Here is a 9,284-nt window from a genome sequence, read left to right as displayed (position 1 = left end):
AAGAATTGATTTCCCATAGCATGCTATGGGTGCTATTTGCTGCGGAGCCACATTGCGATATCCCACCACAGATTCTGCAGTAAATATCTACCCGTGGGCAGGAGCTCTATAAGGAGAGATTCCTTGTTTGCTGAGCAGTGACTCTAACTGTACACTAAATGGTGAAACTTGATATCACAGGAATGCAAATGATCCAATTAGCCTCCAGCTGGACTTTAATGAAATCTATGAAGCACTTATCAATATTGTAATATACAAGGTATACCAACTGTCCCCATTCTGCCTGAAGAGGTTGTTGTGTCTTCAGTTTCTTTGGATTTGGAGGAGCCGATCCGTAAGACACAATATTTTGCCCCTTCAAACCTTCCAGAGGGAAGGATTTTTGTTTCAATACATCTAAGACTCCAGTTACTGTCTTAAATGCAAAGTTCTGTTGTAGCAGGTCATCCGGGAATCAACAATTCTAGGAGGTTAATAACCAGGAATGTCCATTAGACTGGATTTTTTTTCAGCTTTGTCTCTTCCTGCGGGGTTTGTCTCTTCCTTGTGAGTTCCAAGGCTACTCGGAATCTATCGGCTGGGAAGTTATTACCTTTGCCTGTATCGGGCAACATAATGGCTTGGGTAATGGTGGACTGATTTAGCAAGATGTGTAAAGCTAAAACCTTAGCTAGACTGTTCTTGACTCATGTGGTCCGTTATACGGGTTGCCGTCTGATATCGTCTCTGATATCGGGGTGTCCGGTTTGTTCCTAGATTCTAGCGTATCATGTGCCATCGAGTGAAAGTACAACTGCCTTTTCCCTCTACTTATTATGCTGACTAATGGTCAAACTGCAAGATGTAATCAGAGTCTTGAGACACATTTGATGTGTTTTATCTCTGGCAATTAGGAGGAACGGTTGTGGTTTTTATTTTTCGCAGAGTTTGCATTGGATAATAGCTATTTGGAGTCAACAGGCACATCACCCTGCTTTGCAATTATGGGTATCATTTGTATTTTGGTTCTTTTTCAAGATTTCTTTCTGCGTTACCAAAAGAGAATGAATTTTAATTTCATCTCAGGAATGTTTGAGTGGAAGTGCAGAGAAACCATAGCAGATCTCTAAGAAAACCACAAGAAGGGGGCAGATAGCAGGCGGTCGGAGGGGATTATTTCTCGAGTTGGTGATTTGCTGTGGTTATCTGCTAAAAATATTGAGCTGAAAGTACCCTTTTTTTAAACTGGGCCCCCTTTTTTATCGGGCAAGGAGATTATTAACCCTATTTCATTTTGACTGGAGATGCCTGGTTCTCTTAAGATAACTGATGTTTATCACAAATCACTAATTAGGACGTACAATGATCCAGTGAATAGAGAGTCCCACCTCCTCCAGTTCTTTTGGCTGGGAATTTTGTTAAGTTTTGGGAAGTTTGAAGTCAGTCAAATTACTGGCTCTCGCCGTGTAAGGAATTCCTTGCAGTATTTGGTGCACTTGCAGAAGTAAGGACCCGAGGAAAGAATGCGAGTTCCAGGCGGCAATCTCAAAGCTGATCAACTTGCTAAGACTTTTCATTGCTGTAATCCTAATAAACCGTGTCCTACATGCCCCGTGGCCCTTACGCAGAGGAGGGGCACTGTCACGGTCTGTCGGCTGCAACAGAGTCGTGGCATGGTGATTTCGATGCGTAGACAGACTGGCTGCACTGTTACATGTATTTGTATTCTCACTGATTTTGCTCTCTTGTTTCGTACGTGGATTTTACCCTGATGTTTGTGGAACGCTGTCTGTCCAGTTGCATTGCCTCGGTCATTATTTAAGTTTGCTTTTATGTCTGGTTGTTGCTGATTATTTTCTCAGTCTTTGTGGAAAAAATGTGTTTGTGATTGTAGGAGTTCTGCTGTAAAGATAAGTGCTGCTTTTATTTATTCATTAGTGTTTTCCTTCTTTTAGTTGCTAGAGTTAGTAGCCGAGTCACAACACATTGAGACAACTTTTCGAGGCAATAACCTGATTTTTAGGCTGGGCGGTTCCTGTCCTGGTAGTCGGGGCGAGGTTGTCTTGTCCCCCTTTTGTTTAGATTATATAGTATGAAACTCTATTCCGCGTTCTGCTCCTTGGGTGAACCTTTGTCCTGGGTATAGTGCATCTTTTGCTCATGGTGACTGTGATAAGAATGCTGTAAATACAGAACCCTCCAAAAATGGTGCAATTGCATTTTTTTCCATTGTGCCCCACTTAGAAAATTTTATGTTTTCCATTATATTATATGCTACATTAAATGGTGGCATTGAAAAATGCAATTTCTGCAAAAGAAACCCTTTGTGTAGTTATGTTACCTGAAAAGTTAAAAAGTTATGATTTTTTAAAGTAGGGATGTTAAAAAAGGAAAAATATGAAAACAAAAAGAGCTGCAGCAGGAAGGGGTTACAGAATTGAGCCGGCATATTAAAATATGTCTCACAATTCTAAATCATGGGAAAAGTTCGTCAAAAATGTGACCCACAATACAAAGAAGTGGATGAGAAGAACAAACAGAGTTCTCTTCCCTGCAGTGTAGTCATTATTGTGGACTTATGATCCCCCCCCCAAGTAGCTGCTATATTAACCGTCATGTTCATCCCAAGAAATCAACGATCCTGCGGTATTCTGCACTCAGTACTCACTGAATCACAAGGTATGTATTGTGGCTTTATATTTAAAATATGTTTTATTTTTATGTTATGTATTTTGTACTTTATTTCAGCACAATTCCAAAATTAGGTCAGAAACCATGTAGAATGTTATTAAGATGATCTGTCAGCTGTCCTGATGTAGTTGTTATAGTTTATACTTGTATTCCCATCAAATATAATTCCTGAGTATCTATCCTTATTACTCTGTACTGCACTGTTCCTCTGTTATTCCTACTAGAAGTTAATGCAAAAGTTGACAACAAGAACCTTTCCAGTTGTCAAAGGCGTGGGTCCATACGCAGATTCCTCTGTCACCACTAACTGGACAGTGACAGACTGTAGTTACATGAGTCAGGACCCCAACTGCAATAAGGGAGTGAATCCAGCTAGGGCACTTGCTCTCCCGTCCCCTATGATGTACATCTAGACTGCTGTACTGAGAGCAGGCTGGGTAATCAGGTGATCGCTGGGGATCCTGAGCAGTGGGTCCCCAGTGATTTGCTACTGATTTATCCTTAGGATAAGTCATGAAAAGTTTTTTGCCCAGAAAACCCCTTTCACCCCCAGTTGTCGATGTATTCATGAATTCCTAGTAGAACAACAGAGGAACAGAACAATGTAGAGTTCTCAGGAGAAATGTTCTAGATTTTTGATATTCTCCCTATATATGTCTGAGATAAGACTGTGAGCTCAATGTGGAGTGGGACTGATGTGTATGATGACGAGCGCCGTACAGCAAAATATGTTGGAGATATATAAGTAATATGAATAAATAAATACATTAAAATCTTCTACTCAGCGCTCATTCTTATAGGTATAATTACATATGCCTGTATTTTTTACATGATTTTCACTCACGTGGAAAAATATGCAGCATGTTGTACTTTGGGGTGTATTATGCACCAAAATAGGTCAAAGAAGTATATGAGTCAGTGCAAATATGCAGTGAACATGCATGCGAAAATACTGCAGAAGGGCCAAAATTCGTAGGAAATAGAACATTTTTGGTCTGTGAGTACATTGCATATTTACAGAGTGAAAAATATATATGCCCGAGTAAATGAGCCCTAACACTGACAGTACTAGTAGAGATAAATTAAGAATAGCGGGAAATATTTTATACAATGTTTTTACATTTCAATTTAAATGTATTTTTACAGATAAAACATGGCTTTCTTGAAGAAGTCTCTTCTCCTTGTTCTCTTCCTTGGATTAGTCTCACTTTCCATCTGTGAGGAAGAGTAAGTACTCATATAATATACAACATATTAGAGGGTTATTCCCATCTCATACAGTGATGGTATATAACTAGGATATGCTATCACATACTGCTTCATGGGGTCCGACCGCTGAGACACCCACAGATCCAGGGAATGAAGGGGCAGATACACTGGTGTAATGTTGTAGCCCCTTCTCTGTTTGTTCCTGCACAGATGTGCTTCCGAAAGCTCCTAGGTTGGGAATGACAGTAGAGCTCCACTTAAGTAAGGGGCCGCGCTGCAGTTCCTGCTCAGTGTAATGAGAGGGCAGCACTGTGCAGGAAGAACCTGGAAGTATCTGCAGCAATAAAGCAGAGTCATTCCCGGGGTCTCAGAGGTCAGATTCCAACTGACCAATTTACTTTTGGTTCTGATATGGGTTTGAAATGAATGGGTTCTATTTAGAGATGAGCGAATATACTCGTTTCGAGTAATTACACGATTGAGCACCGCGATTTTCGAGTACTTCCGTACTCGGGTGAAAAGATTTGGGGGGCGCTGGGGGGCGGGGGGAAGCATGGCGGAGCGGGGGGTAGCAGCGGGAAACAGGGGGGAGCCCTCTCTCTCTCCCTCTGCCCCCCACTTCCCGCTGCAACCCCCCACTCACCCACGGCGCCTCCCGAATCTTTTTGCCCGAGTACGGAAGTACTCGAAAATCGCGGCGCTCGGGCAAAAAAGGGGCGTGGCCGAGTAGGTTCGCTCATCTCTAGTTCTATTCTCTGCGTATTATATATATTATGCCTGTGTAAAGGTGGCCTAACCTGGCTGGTATTTGCTGATGGAATGGGTGGCAACCTTACATGTGAGCATATTAGAGTAACATTAATATTCTGCCACACTTAAAGGGAGTCTGTCAGCTTGAACACACTATCCAAACTGCAGGCAGCAAGTTATAGAGCAGGAGGAGCTGAGCAGACTGATATATAGTACTATGGGGAAAAGGTCAATAAAACTTGCATTTTACACATTTATATTTTTGCTCATTCTGAGCTGAAGAGTCCAGTGGGTGGAGCTATCAGTGATTGACAATTATCTGTGTATGAGTACACCTACAGGGGTAGCTATCAATCACTAAATAAATAAATAAATAATTTAAAAAAAATTATATATATATATATATATATATATATATATATATATATATATATATATATATATATATATATATATATATATTCATTCCTATATATCAGTCTGCTCAGCTCCTCATGCTCTATGACATGGTGCCTGCAGTTTGGACAGCGTGTTCAAGATGACAGACTCCCTTTTTATGCTTGAAGTACAATCTCACTGCTAATCTGTTTATTTTCCTCCATCATTTTCCATTGAATTAGTATGTCCTTACTTTTGTAGCAAAATTTGTAGCAATTTTTGTGCAATGCGTTTTTAATATTAGAAATTCCCATTGACAATTGCGTTAAAAAAACGCAGTGATATCGCAGCGTTAAACAAATCCAAGTGTGTGGGAGCCCTAACCAGACTAAGCAGTCCTATACAAGGGCAGCATACTGTGGGGACAGGTCTGCTCTCCTATTAGGCAAAATTAGTATAAGGTAAAACTGGATCCGCGCTCCAGGAACTGACACTCCGGTATTAACTGTAACAAGTTTAATCCGTACGTACCTACAGATTAAACTTGTTACAGTTAATACCGGAGTGTCAGTTCCTGCAGCGCGGATCCAGTTTTACCTTATACTAATTCTTTGAGCGGCTCTCTTGTTGAGGGACGGAGGATACACGCGGCTCTCCAGCTGACTAGCCCGGCAGAATACAAGGGGACGATTGACACATTTTTTCTGAAGGATTATCCGGATAAGGGGTGTGAGTGGAGATCCCACAATCAGGATCTTCACCAAGCATCGGGTGAGTGCTTGATTATATTTTAGAAGCGAAAAAGAATTCTTTAATTATGATAGACCCGTAACTCTAGAAGCGCTGTCCTAATTGTGTACATTTGACTATTAGGCAAAATGGCACAATAATCATCAGTGACTGCCAGCTGGTTGCTGTGTATCTGCATGAGAGGCAACAGTGTGTGGAGAGTCCCCGTTAGCAGCTAATATAGAAAGGAAGTCATTATTATACTATCATCTAAATGTATTGCTGTATTACCATCAATAATATAGGAACACAATGCGGGTGTTACATCTAATTGTGCCGCCATATTTCTGGTACTGTAACATTGCTCTGTGCTGCTGTATTACTGCTATGTATTATAGCACCAAAGAACACCATGGCTGATACTGTCAGAGCTGATACTGGCATGGATATCACACAACTGAAAGAAGCGGTGCAAAACCGAAAAACATGGAGAGAGCTCGTCTTTAGGCCCAATGTCCATGGGGAAAATAGATTTATTAAATCCGTGCAGGTCTCCCACGGCTGCGATCTGTGCCCATAGGGAATCATTGGGCACCCGCAGATAATTAAATACCTGCGGATGTCATTTTTCCCTGACAGGTGGATCGCACGCGCAGGAAAACACCCACAGCATGCTCCATTTTTGTGCGATTTTCCCGCACGGACGGCTCCCGTGGCTTCCATTGAAGCCAATGGAAGCTGTCTGCATCCACGGTACAGATGCAGCTGTCACTGCGTCCATGCCACAGGACTGTGGGAAAGCAGAAGTTTAAAAGAAAGGAGATGGCACTGCACATGCGCCCGGCGTGCCGCCGACGTCCTGAGCCCGTCGGCCATGCAGAAGAAACAAGATCCGACCTGCACAGAGGAGAGTCCCGCAGCATCCAAACAGGTGAGTATATTGTATTTTCTGGCCTCATGTCTGCGGGCCGGGTGGAATCCGCTGCATGATTCTGCCCGGGCCTGTGGACATGAGACTTTAGGGGCGCCAAGGGTCGTGAACGACTAAACAGCTGACAACAACATTATAGTACCAGTAACGGCCTCATCACAGCGACTTGCTAACAGTAATATAGCAGAACAGTAATATTATATCGGTGATATACATAGAGCCAGTAAAAAAAGTAATTTGGTGCCTACATTTTTCAACCTGGGAGCCAAATACATCTACTTTAATAGGAAAAAAAATGCAACTGCATTGTATATTGGCATTTTTTTAGGGTTGTTTGGCAAAAATGGTATAGAAGGTCACTGAACTAAATCTTTGCCCCAGTCAGGAAAAGCCTCGCTACACCTCTGGCACAGAACACAGAAAAGTTGGCCATAACATGTTAAAATTATAACCAAAGGGATTTTTCGGTATTCAGTATGCTGTTTTCCAGAAATGGACATTACTATCCACAAAATAAGACCCTTTCTTTAAAACCCTGACCTACTCTATAAGTTTTCTTCACAGGACTTTACTACATCTCCCCTGACTGTCACTTGCTACTTAGCTCTATTGTCACCAGATCAGGGCCTACAGAGATCGCTGCACTTCACAGCAGCAGCAGAAGACTAGAAATCAAATAAATACCAATATATTATTCATTGACAATGTAGGAACAATTAGCATAATGTTTTATTAATTGTACACTGTCTCCTAACAGGAAAAGAGAGGAACAAGCAGAGGAAGACAATGTACAAAAAAGGGAAAGCGGTGAAGAAAAGAGAGCTCTTGGGGATCTACTAGGAGGTGTTACTGGTCTTCTTGGAAATATTCTTCCAGGATAAAACCATTAATATAATACAATGCTTCATAACTGTAAAGAGCATAATTATTATTAGTTATGCCAATAATACATTAAAGCATGCTTAACTGAAATGCTGGTCTGTCTTTTTCTGCTCAGTACTCCATGTCTAATCCTGTTTGCAATACGTATTATTTAAGCATTCATTTCAATCATGGTCAATATGAGGGTCATGAAGAGCCACACATTTGGTGGAACTGCCCAAAGCTCTGTCGTTTCTGGGTTCAGGTCTACACCCTAAAATTCTCCAACACAAACATATCCCTACACAAAACGCCCTGGGAAGCTCTCTTGGGCAGAAGCATGCCTGACACCCCCAGAAATATATACACAAAATGAGTATCTTAGTGCTTTCTATCAGTATGCTTGGCAATCGCTCGCTCCTGGAGGAAAACTTCAGTTAGCATCAACTTCGTGAAATCTAAAGTTTCTTTAGATCAAGGTCAATGAGAAGTTGGCAGCTATCTTTATGGACCGTTAAACATTATATGAAAACACATGGGCATCTTGGTATCAATATTCTCTTACCATGCACCTGAGGAATTCAACAGCTAGCTTCCTGACCCATCCGGTAGACCCTGGCCTACCTTCTAGTGCATCCTCCCCATCCTCAACAAATGTATAAGAAATATAACCTCGACATGGACAGCAGAGAGGCCCATTTCAACTTAGGCATGAGCATAGGAGAAGTACCATAGACTGCCTTCTCTCCCCCACCCCTCCCTTCCCCTATGTGTTTACCCTCCCCTCCCCACCCTCATGACCTCCATCTCCTTCTAATTTTTTTCTTGCTTTTAGTCCTTAGTTGTTATTACTATTTTATTAGGGGTTACTGTAACAGAAGAAAGGAACTTGAACCTATGCTTCAAAACCGGTTATATAACTTAGTCTGAATAATTCTGTAACTACTTGATATCAAACATGACCGTAATGTTGTAAATTCAAATGATCTAAATTGTCTAAAATAATAAAAATCTTTGTTAACCAAAATTGTAGTAAAAAGCAATCCAAAAGTCATAAGTACCTCAAAATGGTAGCAGCAAAAACTACAAGTCTTCCTGCAAATAACAGAACCTCAAATTACTTCGTTGCCAGAAATATAAAAATGTTCTGGTTCTTAGATTGCAGTGATGCAGATTAAATTGGTTTCCTTTAAAAACATGTTTTATTGTGCAAAAGTAGTAAAAAACAAACATTTATATAAACTTTCCATCACAGTAATCGTGCTAATCCAGATAAGAAAGTTATATTATTTTTGCTGGATGGTGAACACCGTAAAAACAACCCCCCAAACAACGGCACAATGTCCTTATATGTTTTCCATCTCCCTCCAAAAACTGTAATAAACGTTCTACAACACATTATATGTACTCCAGAGTGGGGTCATTAAAAAATGCAACTTCTTCCAAAAAACAAGCCCTCATACAACTATGTCACTGAGTTATGGCTCTTGCAATGCAATGCTGAAAATCGCTTGGTCCTTACGGCACAAAATAAGCCGGTCACTAAGGGGTTATATATGAGTGCATTAAGCATAAGCATTATGCATACATAAACTTCCTCGCCTTCCAACCAATACTAGCAGAAAATTAGATAATCACTGTCAATAGGAACACATCATCTATATATATAAAGCTGAAAGCCCTCACTGACTCACTGACTCACTGACTGACTGACTGACTGACTCACTGACTGACCCGCTGACTGACCCGCTGACTG

The 9,284-nt window shown here is 41.1% G+C and overlaps 1 long non-coding RNA gene across 1 annotated transcript; it reads left to right on the top strand.

Annotated features, from left to right (window-relative positions):
• Nucleotides 1-3,822: 3,822 nt before the first annotated feature.
• On the top strand, nucleotides 3,823-7,639 carry LOC136624702 (uncharacterized). The gene is made up of 2 exons (XR_010792387.1): nucleotides 3,823-3,897; nucleotides 7,425-7,639. It is a non-coding gene; the product is annotated as an uncharacterized lncRNA (long non-coding RNA).
• Nucleotides 7,640-9,284: the final 1,645 nt, after the last annotated feature.

The sequence above is a fragment of the Eleutherodactylus coqui genome, chromosome 4 (genome assembly GCF_035609145.1).
Source record: "Eleutherodactylus coqui strain aEleCoq1 chromosome 4, aEleCoq1.hap1, whole genome shotgun sequence".
Taxonomy (NCBI): domain Eukaryota; kingdom Metazoa; phylum Chordata; class Amphibia; order Anura; family Eleutherodactylidae; genus Eleutherodactylus; species Eleutherodactylus coqui.
Note: the sequence above shows the minus strand (reverse complement) of the source record. Positions and strands in the feature narration are given on the sequence as shown.